Raw genomic sequence first — 18,375 nt, forward strand, 5'->3', positions numbered from 1 at the left:
TTCATAGTGCTTCTTGAGTCTATGTCTTTTTAAAATTATATAATTTTTTCATTTATTACATCTTTAAATATTGCTTCTGCCTAGTTCTTTCTCTTCTCTCTTTCTAGGACACAAATTATGGGCATGTTAGACCTTTTCCCTGTGTCTTGTATGTCTTCTGTGTGCTTTTATGTAATTTTTATCCTTTTTTTCCTCCTCTATTTTTCAATCTGATATTTTCTCCTGACCTATTCTAGTTCTCATCTTTTGAGTCTCATCTGCTATTAATCTTTATCAATTGAGTATTTAATTTTAGTATTTTTACTTTTTGGTTTCAGAATTTCTATTTGATTTTAAAAAGATAGATTCCAGTATAAGATATAAAATTCTCTATATTTCATCTTATTTCTTCAAACTATTAATCACAATTTTTTTTTTTTTTGGTAGGGAAGATTGGCCCTGAGCTAACATCTGTTGCCAATCTTCTTCTTTCTTTGCTTGAGGAAGATTAGCCCTGAGCTCACATCTGTTTCAGTCTTTCTCTATTTTCTATGTGGGCTGCTGTCACAGTGTGGCTTGACGAATGGTGTAGGTCCACACCCAGGACCCGAACCTGCAAACCCTGGGCCGCCGAAGTGGAGCACGTCAGGCTTAACCTCTATGCTATGGGGCTGGCCCCCTAGTTGTTTTAAAGTCCCTCAATTCTGTATCTCCTTGTGCATCTGTTTCTATTTTCTGTTTATTTTCATGGTTTTGGTTATTTAGTTTTATCTTCTGACATGCCTGTTACTATTTATTGAAATTTGGACAGTGTGTATAAAAGATTCGAGAGCTTATTTGCTGGTCTGGATAGTGTTATCATCCTTTGAAGATTACTTTGCTTGCAGTAGCCGGGAGGCTGTTATGATGGTGGAGAATCCCCTAATCTGTTTAATAATTATCTAATTACCTAACTAATTTAGTTGATTTGAAATTGGGCTTCAACCTTGTGATGGCACAGCATTCTAGTTCCTATCCTCTCCTAAGGTGCAGCCCTGCAGGGGTCCCCCCTGAAGGCTTGGGGTGACTGGAAGGGCACCACCTCCTTGGTGATCCCTGGGCTCTAATTTTGCCCCCCACACCAGGTGTCCTTCACTTCTGAGCTTCCTAGCTCGGAATTGAGCCCCTTTTCTGCTTAACTTCTCTGCCTCTCAGTGGCCCGTTAGAAATCAGCAGTACCTTGACTAAAAAAGAGAGCTGCAAATCAGACTCACCTTTGCACTTCCCTTCTCCTGAGGATTTTATTTCTTCAGGTTCTTATTCCTTGCCAGCTTTCTAAAGCCTTTAAATCAATAGGTTTTACATTTGATTCTTTTTTTTCAGTTGTTCTCAGAAGGTGAGTTTGTCTGTAACAGTCTTCTCTACCATTACTAAAATTTGAAATTCCTCCAGCATGAGTTATTTTGAAGCATATGACATTTTTACTCCTATAACATAAAGAATGCACACCTGCTGAAATTGAAGACTTTCCAGATGTAGAGTCCTTCTTTTGAAACTAAAAAAAAAAACGAAGTCAGGTGCAATTATAACATTATGTTTGGATTGAGAAATTGGAACAATAAGAAACCAGAACTGCAAAATTTTTGCCTAGAATATTAATCTTTCAACATTGTAAAGGAGACCAGAAATCATCAGAAATTACCAATAATACCAATAATTCTAATTAGGACATTTAAAGTACAGAGAACCCAGGGATGATACCAGTTTGATGCTCTCATAATTTTTTTAAATGCAGAAATATCAAATTAGAGTTTAAAAATTGGAGCATATTTAAAATGCTGATTTTTAATAAATTAGCATTTTTAATTCACATATTTCTCTACAACATTATTATATGATTTACAAGATTATAATATTTATAAAATATCAATTTATAGTATTGCATAAAATGGTAGGCAAGTTAGAGCAGTTTAAGGAACTTATTTTTCTTTTAATACTTGCAGTGTATCTCTATGACTATGTGTATAGCTTCTTTTGGAGATAATGTTAAGAGTCTAAAAAGTGAGGCTATGGGAGCTGGCCCCGTGGTGTAGTGGTTAGGTTCAGTGTGTTCTGCTTCGGCGGCCTGCGTTTGTGGGTTTGGATCCTGGGTGTGGACCTACACCACTCGTCAGCCATGCTGTGGCAGCAACCCACATATAAAGTAGAACAGGATTGGCATGGATGTTAGCTCAGGGCTAATCTTTGTCAGCAAGAAAAAAAAAAAAGTGAAGCTGTGGACAAATGCACTCCCCTCTTCTTCCACTCTAAGAGACTCTGGTTTAAATATCCTCTTTCTTAACTAATTAAGGGAGCTGATTATGGTGTCATATTGTAGTCAAGATTATATGTCAGTGACAGAGCTAATCACCAAAATACATTATAGGAATAGTAGTACCAGGTCCCCAGTGGAGTGCAGAACAACTCTGAAAATTTTCTAAGAGAAAATATTATATATATATATATATTCTTTTGCCCTAAACACAGCATACAGTTTATCTCCCCTTTTTGTTTTTGATAATATCACTGTCTTTTTTCTCCATTCTCTACAAAAGTTTGTTTGAATGAATTTTTTTTAAATGGACTTGTAGTCATAAAACCTTAATTAATATTCCCTGACAGTTGGCCTTCCTACAATTTTGCAACTTGGACTGTTTATCTTTAAGAGCTTGGTTTTTCAATGCTGGTGTGTTTGAAATGGGTTTGAGGTTTTGTGGTTTCTGTTGATGCTCTGCGGAACTTAGAACCCTTCAGCTTCCTTTTGTTTGGTGAACCGGCCAGGCCTTGTGAGCGTAAACAGACCGTAGAAGTACCCAAGCGGCGTTGGTATTAGAAGAGAATCCTCTTTGGAAGTCAGACAGGTGGCCCATCTCTGCAGCAATCTCGGAGAACTCTGGATTTTCTAGGTAAGTGCGGAAGACCTGGGGTGGGGGGCACAAGAATGAAAGTTATGCATAAAAAGAGCGTGTCGAATTTGCCAATGTAGCTCTAAGTTAGAATCCTCAGTCTTACTGTAAAAAACAAGTTTATATACTCTGACCACAACTGCTCCCTTATACACAGAATTGTTTAATTATTCCTGTATAGTACACACCACTCTGAAGGTGACACCCAGTTTTTATCAGTGGTTAAATATGGATAAAATGGTTTCAGAAACTGTCAAAAAGGAAAAAAGGGACTCTGGCTAAAAACATCACAGAGGTCTTTAGGTATTGCATTTATGTATTATTCAAGTGCTTAAAGTGGTTTTATTTTTTTTTCCATTATGAAAATCTTTAAATTCTATTACTGGGAATATAATCATATATAGTTTGAAACCTTTCTGGTAGCCCTAATCAACAGATGAAAACAATCAATAGTAATCAGGTACACTGAAATTTCTAAGAGAAGTATATTCAAAATAACACATATAACAATGGTTATTGTAATTCTTTTCATTCCATTTTTGCACTATCACATGACAGGAGGAATTGGAAAACATCTTTAAAAATCACATAACTAAAATTTAAGAACAACATCTATTCAAATATTTTTACATTAAGTTCCTTCTATACCATTATTTCCTTTTTACAAGAAGTACTGAATTTCAAATATGTGGAATGAAATATAATGCAAAGTTTAAAAAAAGTCAGTAATGCACAACATGAATGAGAGCTTAGTTTTGCTTCTTTAACAAATTTGTAATATAATTTTGGATGGGTCATTTAATTCTTTGGATTTCAACTTCCTACACAACTGCACAATTATTTATCTAAGAAATTGTTTATTAAGTACTCCAGGTTTACAACTCCTTGTCTTTTTTAATGTGTTTAAATCAATCAATTAGTCAATATTTTAATTGACAATTACACATTGGCTGAGTGATTTGGACAATATTTTCTAACCATTCTAGGCCAGGGGTTGGTAAATTTTTTCTATAAAGGACTAAATAGTAACTAGGTTAAGTTTGCAGGCCAAGAGGCAAAATTGAAGATAATATGCAGACACTTACATAACCATTTAAAATGTATACCATTTCAAAATATAAAGGCCATTCTTAGTTCACAGGCTGTATGAAAAAAAGAGAAGAGCCAGATTTGGCCCTAGGGCCGTAATTTTTCAACCCCTGTTCTAGGCAATGATTTTCAACAATTATAAAATGGAAGATGTAGGCTAGATCATGGGACCCCAAAGGAGTTCATGGATGATATTTAGGGTAATCCACCAATCCCCTAAAATTGTATACCAAAATCTGTGTATGTAAATATGTGCTTTTGTGTGTGTGTGTGTGTGTGTGTGTGTGTGTGTGTGTATGAGGAAGATCAGCCCTGAGCTAACATCTATGCTAATCCTCCTCTTTTTGCTGAGGAAGTCTGGCCTGAGCTAACACCATGCCCTTCTTCCTCCATTTTATGTGGGCCGCCGCCACAGTATGTCCTGACAAGCGGTACATCGGTGCGCACCCGGGATCTGAACCTGGGTCGCCAGCAGTAGAGCGTGCACACTTAACTGCTACGCCACGGGCCGGCCCCTAAATATGTGCTTTTTTAATGGGAAAAAAGTCCACGAATTTCATCGGATTTTCAAAGTGATCCAAAAGCCAATTAAGATTATGGACCACAGGACTAGCTGATTTTTAAAAATGCTTTCCAATTCTAAAATTCAATGGATCTATGAAATCCTTATTGAGTGTCTACTCTGTACAAGCCACTGTGCCAGCACTCTAAGAGATCTTAGCACACTATGACTAAAATAACGTGTCAAAAATATTTTAAAGAAGATTGGAATATGAGCACATCAGTGATATTCTTCAAAGTAACAACCATGAGAAAAATTCCATAATTGGTCAAACATTTCTGAGATATTACTTTGTAAAGTGTCTTCAAATCTAGTATGAGTTATGTCAAAATATTGATCAAATATTCTTATTGTTCCATCTTGTTTTTGATGACAATGGTATTATTCACGACAATCATAATCAAACTTAATCCAAATAGAGTCTCTTTCCTAAAAATATGATTTCTCTAAGGGCAGAAACTATGCTTTTTTCATCTTTGCATTCTGGAATAGTATTTTTCGCATACTGAGTGCGCAACATCTTTGGAATGGATATATGAATGAACGAGAAGATGAAGACACCACCATTGAGATTATGTGCCGTAGATACTGAAAGGCTTAGAACCCAAAATTCTCTAGAAACAGTAGTTGCTAAGTCCAAAGATTGCTTCTCTTTGCAACTTTGGATGTAACTGTGATTTCAACATACTTGGTCAACTGAAGATTGCAGTTCCTGGGGATTAAGTCATTTTTAAAAAAATAGTAAATTTTGTTTAACGTAATGCACATAGGAGAGAAAAATACTTCTTACAGATTTTCTGGTCCCCTAGTCTCTGGGTTGGGGTGACTGGAGAGTGAAGTTTTGGGCAGCAGCACTCTCAGTGTCTGAGCCCTTCCTGCTCTGAGATCAGGTAGGCCGTTGTACCGGTTGGAGCACTAAGCATCAATGGTAGGTTTTCCCGGGCAGTGCAAAAGTCAGATCTAACAGAACTAGGGTACAACTCTGCTCCCTGATAAAGAAGTTCAGCCTGACCTCCAATTGAGGATGCCAAATTCTGAGCACCATTTGCCAGAGAGTGCTCACAGCTGCATGGGGATAGGGAATGACTTGTGATCCAAATGTACCTCTCTTCTCTCTCTAGGAATAACTTCATTTTCTGAAAGAGAAATTCAGTCTACCATAGCTGGCTTATGGTTCATTCACTTCTCTAGGGAAATTTAAATCTTAAGATTTAAAAAAATTAAGAAATGTTAATGAAAAGCCTGCACAGCTCTGTATATATCTGGTGTTATGCCTGAAACATCCTTATTTAAAAGAGTGCAACCCAGCTCCACCTTGACTCCCTCTCCACCTCAGAAGCTATTAGGGAAATATGCTATTCTCTTTGGGATGTAATTATAGAGTGTGCCTGTGTAGTATCACTCCGCATTAAATAGCACCATTTGTTCAACCGTTTAGAGGTTGTGCTGAGGTCATATTCCTGGATCTCCTTAGGGATTGAGATTAGTCCCAGACATAATCTAAAGACCAAAGCCTTCACAAGTGGAACCTCAAATATGTAACCCAATTATGTTTATGGTCCAAGGTCTCACTTAAGTGATGGCAGGAAGCTCAGTGCCCTCCCAAAGGATTTCTGAGACTCCGCCCGTGCAGGGCTTACATGTTCTACAAATCCGAGACAGTGGGTGCCCCTCACTCTGACTGCTGCCCTCAGACCTATCTGCAGATCACCTCTGCACCTCTCTCGTCAGCTGTCGTCCCTAAGGTAGACAGGGCCCCTCTGGTTCCCTTTTAAACACAACTAACTTGAATTTGTAAAACTTTTTTTGGGCAAACGTTTTCTTAAAGGACCAGATAATCAATATTTTGGGTTTTGTGGCATGAATCTCAGTTGTAACTATTCAACTCTACAGTGATAGTGTGACAGCAGCCATAGATAACAGATAAACGAATAGGTGTTGCTGTGATCAGATAAAAACTTCATTTACAAAAACAAGTGGCTGGTTCATGGGCAGTAATGTAGTTTGTTGGCCAGTGAACTATATTGAAGGCTTGACGACAACTTAAAAAGTTACAGTGTTGTAGAGGGAAACGGAAAACTCAAAGTTAAAGATCACCTACTAGGGGCATCAGTACTTCTTCCTGGAGGTTCCTATCAGCCACCTCTCAATCGCCTTGGTTTGAGGCCATTCTGTTGGGGCTTATTCATCATTCCTGGGCAGAGGTCTTCTCTCCTCCTTACCTTCACATCCACAGATTTTGGTTTCCCTCTTGCTATGTTAAGCCCCAGTTAGGGGATGTCAAAAATAATTTCATATCATCATCTTCTCTGAAGAGCAAGGCCCACTGAACAGAAATGTGATCCATCTAGGTCAGAAGCATATTCAATACTCACAGTGGCGCTTACCTTCCATTTATACTATGAAACGGCTCACCAAAATTATCCTTTCTTGACTAAAGGAATGGTGTGCCCTAAAGACAAATTGTTTTTCTGTTCCTTTTTTTTAATTTTGGTAAAGTATACATAACATAAAATTTACCATTTTAACCATTTTTAAGTGCACAATTCAGTGGTATTAAGTACATTCACATTATTGTGTAACCATCACCACTATCCATCTCCAGAACTTTTTCCTCATCCCAAACTGAAACTCTGTACCCCTTAAACAATAACTCATTCCTCCTTACTCCAGCATTAACCACCATTCTACTTTCTGTCTCTTTAAATTTGACTATTTGGGTCTTTCACAGAAACAGAATCATATCTGTTCTATTGTGTAAAGACAAATTCTTGCTTCTATTCTTAGAGTCACATGAAAAAATAAATTGCTTGTCTATTCTGGCTTCCAGCTATCTCTGGCTTGGAAATATTGGGGTCTAGTCTGAGAACACCTGACTGTCTACCTTTCTTTAATTATCTCCCACTATTCTCCAACCTGTTTTCCCTGTATAAATTGTTAAGACATCTCATCTTTCCCCAAATGCACACCGCACATTATCTTCTTTGGGGTATTGGGATCCAAGCCTAGAATGCTACCACCTCATTTTCCTCTGTGGTCATTAGACCCAGCACAGTGACCACGTCGGAGGGGCTTCACTGATACTGACAGATGGAATCGTTCTCTCTCTGTGTCGCTTCGTGTGTTGGAAAAACCACCCAGTTTTTGGCTCCTATATATGTCTCCTTTACTACTCACACAGAACACTTTTGACACTTCTGGTCACCAATTGTGTGGAGGTCTGTCCTCCCCCATCCTCCCACCCCCCTCTCCTCCCACACCAAGCAATTCTCCAGGACATGAGCTGGGTGTCTTACAATTTAATTCAATTCTGGCACTATCTACCTGGAAATTGTATCAGATCCTATAGGTTAAGTGCTCAGTTCCACGAGACTGCCCCCCCAACCCACTGCAGATGCCAATCGCAAGTAGTAGGTTCTCAGGTTACTCACTTCTGTCCGATTTGGCTATAAATTGGAGGTTCCCACAACCCCCTCCTCAGGTTTGATTAATTTGCTAGAGTGGCTCACAGAACTCAGGGAAACATTTCCTTAACGTTTACTGGTTTATTAAAGGATATGATAAAGGAGACAGATGAACAGCCAAATGAAGAGATACGTAGCACAAGGTCTGGGAAGGTCCCTGAGCGCAGGAGCTTCTCTCCCTGTGGAGTTGGGGTGTGTCACTCTCACGGTGTGGATGTGCTCCCCGACCTGGAAGCTCTCCGAACCCCCTACCCTTGGGCTTTTATGGAGGCTTTCTCACGTAGGCATGATCAATTATTAACTCCATTTCCAGCCCCTCTCCCCTCTCTGGAGGATGGGGGCGGGGTGGGGCTGAAAATGTCAAGCTTCTAATCATGGCTTAGTCTTTCTGGTGAGCAGTCGCCATCCAGGAGCCATCCGGGAACTGACCCAGAGTCATCTTATTTGAATAAAGGATGCTCCTAGTGCTCTTATCACGTAGGAAATTACAAGGCTTTAGGAGCTCTGTGCCAGAAACCAGAGGCAGAGACCAGTGTATATATTTCTTATGATTTCACTCCTGGTGCACTGGCACTCCTGTGGTTCATCATACACTGCCTGGCACCTGAGAGTATTTTAGTGCAGGTCTTTTCCCTAGGTTGTAATCTCCTTGTGACCATGTCCAGCACAGACTTTATTCTATGCAAGATCCTCACTTAGAAAAGCGTTAGTTGGGATCTGGACATGATATGCAAGAATTAGAGAAAAAAGTAAAACAATTGTCACATTCATGGATTCTCTCTCTCTCAATACTCCATTTCTCTCTCTCTTTTTCTCTCTCTCTCAGTACTTCATTTACATATAATCTATCTATAATCATCTCTACCAAGAGCAAAATTATTGAATTGGCCTGTTTTAGATCTCTTCCCACGGAGCAAATTTGACATAAAACTTTTTAGGTTCTCTTAATTGAATTTTCAAGAAAAAACTTTTAACAGTAATATAGGGACTATTATACCTACTTCACTCTTTATGCTATTATAGATAGATAGAGCAACATATAGAAATATTCAAAGATGTTTATGACCCCTGCTTTCCAGGAGACAATAACGTAGTTGGAAAGATGCAATTTATCCATGTAAAACAATGGCAAGAGCAAAAGTCATGAGAATCTATATTTGTCGAATGCTTTATGGCTTATAAGGAGGAGATAGGTATAATAATCATCATTTTACTGTTAATTTTTTTCAGAAAATTTAATTAAGAGAACTTGAAAGTTTAATGTCAAATTTTCTTCATGGGAAAAGATCTGAAATAGGCCAACTCTAAGACTTTGCTCTTGGCAGAGACATTTACAGAACACGAGTGGTTAGATAATCTTTATTAGATGCATAAAAGGAAAAAGAATGTTGAGTAAAAGCCATTAGCCAAATAATTAAATAGGTAGCTAGTTTTCTAGAACAGATCTTAATACCACTAAGGCTTATTAGAAAAAATTGAGAGCTTTTTATCAAGAATGCTAATTGCTTCCCGGAAGAACATGGTGAATTGGATTACACAAAAAAGCTTTGTGACCATTTTTCCTTTACATTGCAAATGACGAAATCAAGGTTTAAGGTCATCTGGATACTCTTGTGGACCAGGAGAGTGAATTTTCTCTTCAAGTCCTGAACCTTCTCCAGCAGCCACCATACTCAGGCATGAGTTGCATGATGTGGTGTCTTGAGCACTGGGGTGATTTAGACATGAAAGAGGTCAGTGAAGGTGGGGAGGTCAGAAGGTTGGGACTTGATGTGTGGATGAAGTTTGGATGGATGACCAGGAATCTGACACTCGCTTACATTAAGGCAGTGATTCTCAAGGTAGGTCTGTATCAGAATCACCTAACAACTTATTGAGAGAACCAATTTCAAGGTCTACCCTTAGATTCTGATCCAGTGTTATGAGATGGGGCTCTGGGCCTCAGTGGTTTGACAGATCTCCTTGGGTGATTATGAAGGCTTGTGATTAGGTGGCTGGTTCTTTCTCATCCTACATTCCTAACCTTGTCTTTTAAGTACTAATAGCAGGGACATAACTAATAGCTGCTCTGAGGGCTTAAATCTAAGAGAAGGAGGAATAGAGAAGTTTCTAAGACATTCAGAGGGACAATCTGCATGCTGGCCCTGGTGCCCAGCACTGTGCATACACACAAGAGAAGCTACTGCAGGGGGAGATACAGGCTTTATTCCTTATTAGCTAGGTTTTCTTTATTAAAAAAGTGGTGACTCTCTCAGCTATTGTAAACTTCTAAGTGGCAAACATCTGCCATGTCCCAGAACTTGGTCAGCTCCAACAAGCCTCAGCCTCTTGTGTCAGTGAAAGGGAGATCACAGTATCTAATTCACATAAGAATTACGAAGATCAAAAGAAATAACATGTGAAAAATGCCTAGGACATTGTAATATCCAATAATTATTACCCTTCTTCCCTCCTACCACCATTGTACAGTTTATAGTTGTTATAATACCCACAAATAAAACAAATGGAAACTATTCCCATCTCACTGTTCCATCTGTCAATGACTTTCAGCCAAAGACCACAGGGACACCTGTAGTTGAGCAACTGGGTATATTACTCACTGCAGGGAGGGAGAGCACATACCATGGGGACTGTGGAGCACTTCAGTAAGATGGTGTTAGAAACAATCTCTTATAGGATTGGGCTTTGCTGGGGTGATTTAGGGGATGGTCTAAGCAAGTGTGGTTTGCTTTGTGCTGGATGCTATCAGAAAGCACAGACAATTTTATGATTCAGTGAAGAAATGGCAGTCATTAGTTTTAGAAAGGGGGTATTTGGTGTTTTATGGGTGGCCCAGTGACCTTGTTTTTGTCTGTGCTTAGACAAAATTACACAGGGGGCTTGTTTTGTCTCATTTTATCAGAGTAACTGCATCTGAGATGTTGCCTTTTCTGTTTCTCACTTCTGAAATAACACAGAGTATAGGGGAAAAGCTGGTATTTATTGAAATATTTATTTAAAAGGAGAGATTGAACATTTGCTGAACTTACTGTGTCTGACATCATGCTAAACTTGAATCGTCCCAACAATCTCACAAGCATATTATCTACATAAGGTGGGATTTGAAGCCAGATCTAGCTGACTTCTAACTACAAAAGCTTCCAGTCCGGTGTGCTGTCACCTTGTTGAGCCATGCTTTTGGCCTCATTGGGGCCCGTGAATGAATTCCTGCCCATCACTCTAAATGGATTGCCTTCAACTTTGTTTGCAACGGAAAAAAAATCCTTTGATCTATAATCAGAGACTGGCAAAAAACTTTTCTTGTAAAAAAATGGAGAATAAATATTTTGAGTTTTGTAGGCCACACAAGCCCTATCATGACTACTTAAGCCCCATTGTAGCAGGAAAGCAGCCATAGCTCATATGTGAACAGATGCGTGTGGCTGTGTTCCAATAAAACTTTACTTATAAAATTAGTCGGCAGGTGGGATTTGCCCCTTGGGCTGTAGTTTGCAAACTCCTGGTCTTGATTATAAGTAGCCAGAAATGCCAAATCAACTTGGATTTTTAAAAATGTATTTTATATTCGGAATAATTGTGTGTGTAAATTGTTAATATAAAAAATTGTAAATGCGTGTAATAGTTAAATATGTGTAAATATAAATTTTGCCGTGTTTTATTTTATCAGGGATTTATTTATTTATTTTAAATAAACCACCAATTTCTGAGCACGACAGAGAATCAGGATGGTGCCTCATACCATTTGCTTCTCTGATCCTGTATGGTGGGAACTGAAGCTTGAGAGACTAAGGAGCCTCTCTAATAGTTAGTCTGTGCTTCCTTTCATTATTCCTTAAAGGATAACTCTTGCTAGCTAAACTGAAGCTCAGAGAGGTTGGATACTTGTCAGTTACCCAGATTGCGGTAGAGCTGGTGGTAAGCCCCACATTCTTTTCACTAAATCCTATGCCTCAATTTTAATAAATTATTGAATTGATGGCTTGGGGGCATAAGAAGCTCCTTGGGTTGCCTTCTGAATCATCAAAGAAAGAGTATATGATCAGAATAAACAGTGCAAAGTGTAGTTTTATTGCAGTTTGACTTTTTGAAATATTAGAGTTCGGGGTGATTGTGGAAACTGGCATTCAGTACTATAGCATCTGGGGGGGCTGTGTATGTCCAGCCTCGGCACCCAATTCCCTTCTAATAGACTCCTCTTTCAGCAAGGCTTAACACAATGTCCCAGCTGCAAACAAAAATCGCCTACCACCCCCATGTCAGATTGTCTCCATCTGTGACTTGAGGGTGGAAAGATGGGCTGGAGCATACGGCAGGAGATGTTCTGCTCTGAGCCTCTCCAACCACATGCTATGCTGCTGCTAAGCTCTCGGTTAAAAGAAATTTTTGATTAGAATCTCCCATTCTCCAAATGTGCAGGAAAAATACCAGTATGCACGGGTAACTGGCACATGTGTATCTGTATGATTTTATATTTAAAATTGAATATCACAAATGATATTTTTCATTCAAATTAAAATGGTCATATAATTTATACATTAATTTATAATATATACCCAGCTCCTACAAATTTCTATGGATATAGCCCACCAGGCAATATTCTCTCTTTTAGAGGAGTATAACCTATGTTCTTCCTCTCCCATGAAACTTAGTTTAAAACCCACCTGCCCCAGGAAATCTCGGAATAACCCAGCTTCACTGCTTCATTCTTCCAGTCCAGCCAGAGTTTGTACCCTCAGCTTATATTACAAAGCAAATGGGGACTCCATGATAATGGACCACAACCATGTCATTGTGCTGGGCCATTGTTATAGTGAATATACTCCTAGAAGCTCCATTTGAAGATTTAGGAACTATAAATCTCAAGATTCACTTGTGATTTAGCAAGAAAAAACAAGTCTTCCAAGTGCTCCAAATGGAATGTGGCAGAAAGAGAATGTATCAATATTTTTCCTGAGTCTCTTTCCTTCTTCAACCTCATATTATATATTGCTTTGTGGTATAATAGTAATAATAAATATAAATAAATAACAATTATTTTGCTTGTATGTTTGAATGTGTTGTTGCTAGAGGAACGGAGGCGAGACTTGCTTTGTGACCCAAGGGGAGACCTTTGATAAGAGCTATCATATATCTCAGCTCAACTCCGTCTCCCTTTTATTTCACTCCCTACCTTAGAATTAGATTTAGAAAACAAAAATACAGGACTCCCAGTTAAATTTGAATTTCAGATAAATGATAAATTTTTTTTAGTATAAGCAAGTTCTAAATATTGCATGGGATACTTATACAAAAATAATTATTTGTTGCTTTTCTGGATTTTAAATCTAACTCAGTATCCTGTACTTTATCTGTCAGCTCTACACACAAGTCCTTAAGGCATGATTTTCATATAATGAGTTTTCTGGTTTGACAGAATTGGATTAATTTCCTACTCAGCCACATATGAGCCCTTAGGCAACCTACTTAACCTGACGGTAATAATTCATATTGTAGAGAGTTGTCACGAGGATTACAAGGATAGAATGCAAACAAATCCCCTAGGGTAGGGCCAGGAATAGGCAGCTGCTCAACAAGTATTGGTCAAATGTTTATTTCCTTTTCTTCCTTCAATTTCTTTCAATTTTTCCCTTAACCTTTCTTGGAAGAATCGGGTGCTGCTCCCTTTTCCCTCACAATAGACTGTATCTATTTCTATTACAGCATTTATTTGACATAACTTAAGGACTGTTTTGTAATAATGACAATATAGATATATCAATTTCTTTCTTCCTTCTTTCTGTTTTTTTTTTGTTAGTGTTTGCCTGGTATAGCTTTTTAATATTTTTCTCTTTCAACATTCTAGGTTCTCTTATTTAAGATATGTCTAAATAATGGACTTCTAATGGATTTTTAGACAAAGTCTGGTAATCTTTTTTAACTGTAGAGTTTGGTCCACTTAAATGAATTACTAATGAAACGTGCATCTATTTCAACCTTTTAAATTTTTACTTTCTACTTATGTACCTCTTTACAGGCCTCATTTTTCCCTTCTTTCCTCCCTCCTTCCTTCCTTGTTTCTTTTTCTTTTGAATCAATTGTACTTGCTTTTTCTTCATTTCATTTTTTCCCCTTTACCAGTTTGAAAGATATACATTCTATTTTTACTCTTTTAGTGTTTTCAAAGAAATAGGAGTGTCCATATTAGTTTAAGAACCCTGAAGTTAAACAATGTCTTAGATCTTACCCAGATCTTAGAACACAGTGACAGAGAACCTTCTCCCAAGTTATACAATATTGTTACCTAGTATTTTGGTATTGTCTTTATTTTATTCCAATAAATTAGATGTTATTATTATCTTATACAAAATTTTTTGACCTTACTGAGTCTGATGATTGATTTTTTTCATCAATTCTGGAAAATGCTCAGGCATTATCTGTCAAAAAATTGCCTTTAATTTGCTCTCTTTATTGTCTATTCCGGAACAAATTTAACTCCATGTCACTTCTCTTTTGTGATTTCACTTTCTTGATAAGAACATTGCATAGTTGCTGAAAAACAGAACTGAAGTCAGACTCTCTGGGTTGAATATTATGGCTCTATCTCTTACTAGATGTATGAATTTGGGAGAGTTACTTAACTTCCCTGTGCCTCAGTTCCCTCATTTTAAATTGGGAAGCAATAGTATTTACTTCATAGGATTGTTGTGAGGATTATGAGAGAAATTCTATGTAGCGTGCTAAGAAAGGTATACAGTATGTCTGCTGTTATTATTTTTCTTTCTGTGCTACATTCTGAGCATTTTTTTCATAACTATTATGCAGTTCACCAATTTTTATTCTCTTTTTCTAATATGTCCTTTCAGATGCTGGTTCTATTGGTATATTTTTCACTTTCAAAAGTACAATTTAGGTTATTTTTCAAACTGCCTGGTCAATTTTTAATCACTTACTTTTAACATATTCTTTTATTTCTTTATATATTCACATTGGCATTGGCATTTGCTTCTGCCAGGTACCTTCTGCCAGATACCCAGAAACCCTGGGCCAGTTTGAAAATTGCTTGTACTGGCCTCTCCTCAGTGTGTTGGGAAAACATATTGAGGGAAAGGATAGAGCAAGTTCTCTCACTTGATAAACCTGATTTGAAATGACTGTGAGATGAGTGTCTGACAGAAAAGAAACCAACGCCTGAGGTTGGGAATTCAATTTGAGGTTGACACAGTGGTTTTCATCCTTGGATGCCCATTGGAAATACATAGAGAGCATTTAAAAAATATGGACGCTTTAGGCCGCTTCCCAGAAGTGGGAGCCATGTGTCAGTGTTTTCTAAAAGCTTCCCAGGCCATTTTACTGTGCAGCCAGCACTGATGCATCAAACAGAGTATCATGAAAAAAACTGAAACCATTCCAAACAGGGAGAGATTTAACGTAGAGGCTCGGAGGCTGCAACACCATTGGAAGCGCTGAGAGAGTAAAGATTAGGGGCAGCTGCTGCTCTTTTTCTGGAAATCAGAAAGTATCAGAATCTCAGGAAAACACCACTGTAGACTACAGCTGTTTGTGCTCCAAATAGGGTGCTTCAAAGGAAGCCTGAGACCCTCTGCCAGACCGCTTGTTGCTCTCTCCTGAAGCCCTTGGGCCTGCATGCTGTTGACACAGGAAAAGTGATGGCTTCTCTTCAGTTTGTCACAGGGACTTAACACTAACCCCTGTGGCTGGGGACTCTAGGGGATAAGAAGGGGGAAAATGGTGCAAATCTGTCAATAGATTAAGAATCACTGATTTGGGATAGGCAAATTTCCAAAATTCAGAGCACAGAGGGTCTCAGGCCCAACAGTAACTCTGAACTCAGAATACTTGTGCAAGCGTTTATCCAGACTCAGGAAGAAAGCTTGAGGTTAAACTCTCCCAGTGGAGAGAATTTTCCCCATCCTCCAGATTTCTGTAAGTACCAAGACGGAGTCGGAATAGTTTTTCCCCCCTGTGATGCCTTTAAGTTTTCTGGCAGTGCTAAAGAATTCACAAATAAATGGCAAAAAGAATCTATAAGAAGAATCTCAGTCAAATGAATTAAAGGCTACACTTAGCAGAGATTCAGCTGAATCTGGTACTCAGATGGAGATATTTAATGATGGGTGCCATGAAAATGCAACTATAAAAAAAGGAAAATGCATCTGATACCGAAGCTCATGTTCTTTGTTCCGCATGCCATTGCCTCTTCGTAAGCAAGTGACAGTGTGAATTTTGTAGGTTTTTGCCCCCCACATGAATCATAATGATTGATGGTAGACCCTTGCAAAGAGACTGGACATGGACGAAGGACAATAAGAGAAGTCCCTTCTCGTGCTGGTGGCTCTCCTCCTGTTCGCTCTTTCTGAGAGTGACCACACGCTTGGTGTGTTCCTACTTCTCAGTCACTCCCACAGCCTCTTCCTCTTTCTGTCCTATTCTTCCCCGACCTTCTTCTCCTCTTCCTCCCTTTGTCTCCTTGTTAAAGGGTCTGTTAGTGGAGTTGGGCAGAGATGTGGTCAGATCTGTCTGGGGTTTCTCAGGGGTGGGGCAACCTCAGACTCTGTGCCCAGGGGAAAATATCACTCTAGAGGCAGACAGCTGCACCCTGAGCCTCCAGACCTTCTCCTGTCATACTAATATTGAATGTTTCCTGCTTGCCAAGATGATCCTAAGTGCTTTTAAATATGGTGCTTAGAACCACTATTTGCACATATTTAGTACCTTAGTTTAGTATCATTACTAAAATTTTCACAACAACCTTACAAAGCAGATAATCTTATTATCCCCATTTTCTAGAGGAGGAAACAATAGGCTTAGAGAGATCAAATAACTTGCTCAATTTCAATAGCTAATATCCAGATCAAGTGGTAAGCATCCTACCGTAGTCTGAGTTTTCCTGACTATAACATGTTTATGTCTCCAGTTCTGGCCTTATAATTTAAGAAGGGCATTGGCAAACTAGAATGTCCAAATAGTCTGGCCATATGAAGAAGGTACTGGAAACCATATCATTTTTATCACCCTCATCAATGGTGAACATTTATGGAGTGTAATCTCTATACCAAGTCCTATGATGTGTTTTATGTAGATTATCTGCATTCAAGTAAAACACTTAGTACAACTTTATAAAATGTGTCACATTATAAACATCCAATATACAGATGAGAAAGATAAAATATGGAGATATTAATTAAGTAACTTGCCCAAGATGGCTCAGCTAGTAAATGATAAAGGCAGGACTCCAGTGCCAAAGCTTATAATCCTGCACTATGCTGGAAACCTTAGTTACCTGCCTGAATGAGAAAACATGGCAGGGTACAGAGGTTGAGAGAAAAGAGAGAAGATAGGAATATTCAATTGATGAAGAAATATCATTTAGAAAGGAAGAATATTTACATTCTAAAGCTCCCAAGAACAGAACTATAACTGTGACAGGGTTGTTACAGGGAAGCAGATTTCTGTACAATATAATAAAAGAACTTTCCAGCAATTATTTTTGTTTAACAATACTACAGACTGCCTCAAAAAACCAGAGTGTGAATTCTATGGCACTGGAAGTGTCTGGACACGAAAGAAGTTTCCTAAATTGAAAAGAACATTGGAGTGTGTATGACCTCTTAGGTAATGTGTGACCTCTAAGACACTTTGGATCTAAAAGTTAGCTCATTTAAACCATCACAGCCTGCTGGAAGATTTAAGGATATAATTTTATAAGTGGCCATATTGAAGCATGGTGAGGAAAAATAACATTTTCTTTTGAACCTAGGTACAGAACTAATTTATCATTGAACCAAGCTCTGAATCTAGTCTCCGATTGTGTCAGCATTTCTTGCAAACTGTCTCCTGACAAATTACTTGGCAAGAAAGTGGGCCAACAGCAGTCTGTGTTCCAATTAGGCAGGGAGTTGTTGTTGTTCCTGAATTTGTTTTTGTACTAAGAAGACACATTTCTTCCTCCACAGACACAAAGGGAGGGGCCGCTTGCAGGGAGTAGTGAAAACGAAAACTGCCCTCGTAAGACCTGGGAACATGAGTAATAATGTCACGTCTGAGAGGAACACTGTGCTTGCAGGAAAGCAAGTGTCCCTCCTGGGAAAGGCAGGTTGCTTCGGGAAACCGGTGAGGGGGAGCAACGAGCCATGCACAGGCTATGATCCCACGTAGACAAGGTCCTTTCCTTGCACAACCATTGGCTTCATTATGCGAGAGGGTCAGAGCAGCAAATTGTCAAAGCTCAAATGCCTGGCTTAAAGTATGCATTCAAATAAGTAATGATAACGGCTACCATTTTTACCACACTTCATAGATTACAACGCATGTTCAGGTCTGGCAGGCATCTCACCCGAACCTTCTCAATATTTTACAT

At 38.6% G+C, this 18,375-nt stretch overlaps 1 protein-coding gene across 2 annotated transcripts in view; it reads left to right on the forward strand.

Moving 5' to 3' along the window:
* The first annotated feature begins 2,506 nt into the window (after window positions 1–2,506).
* Window positions 2,507–18,375, forward strand: part of GPR141 (G protein-coupled receptor 141) — a 64,302-nt gene continuing 48,433 nt past the window's right edge. For both annotated transcript variants that reach the window (XM_087435377.1, XM_087435372.1), the window contains exon 1: window positions 2,507–2,903. The gene's annotated coding sequence lies outside the window, so the exon portion shown is untranslated. The remainder of the gene's footprint in view (window positions 2,904–18,375) is intronic.

This window comes from Ceratotherium simum, chromosome 1, assembly GCF_057802395.1.
Source record: "Ceratotherium simum simum isolate JZ-2026a chromosome 1, ASM5780239v1, whole genome shotgun sequence".
NCBI classification, from domain to species: Eukaryota; Metazoa; Chordata; class Mammalia; order Perissodactyla; family Rhinocerotidae; genus Ceratotherium; species Ceratotherium simum.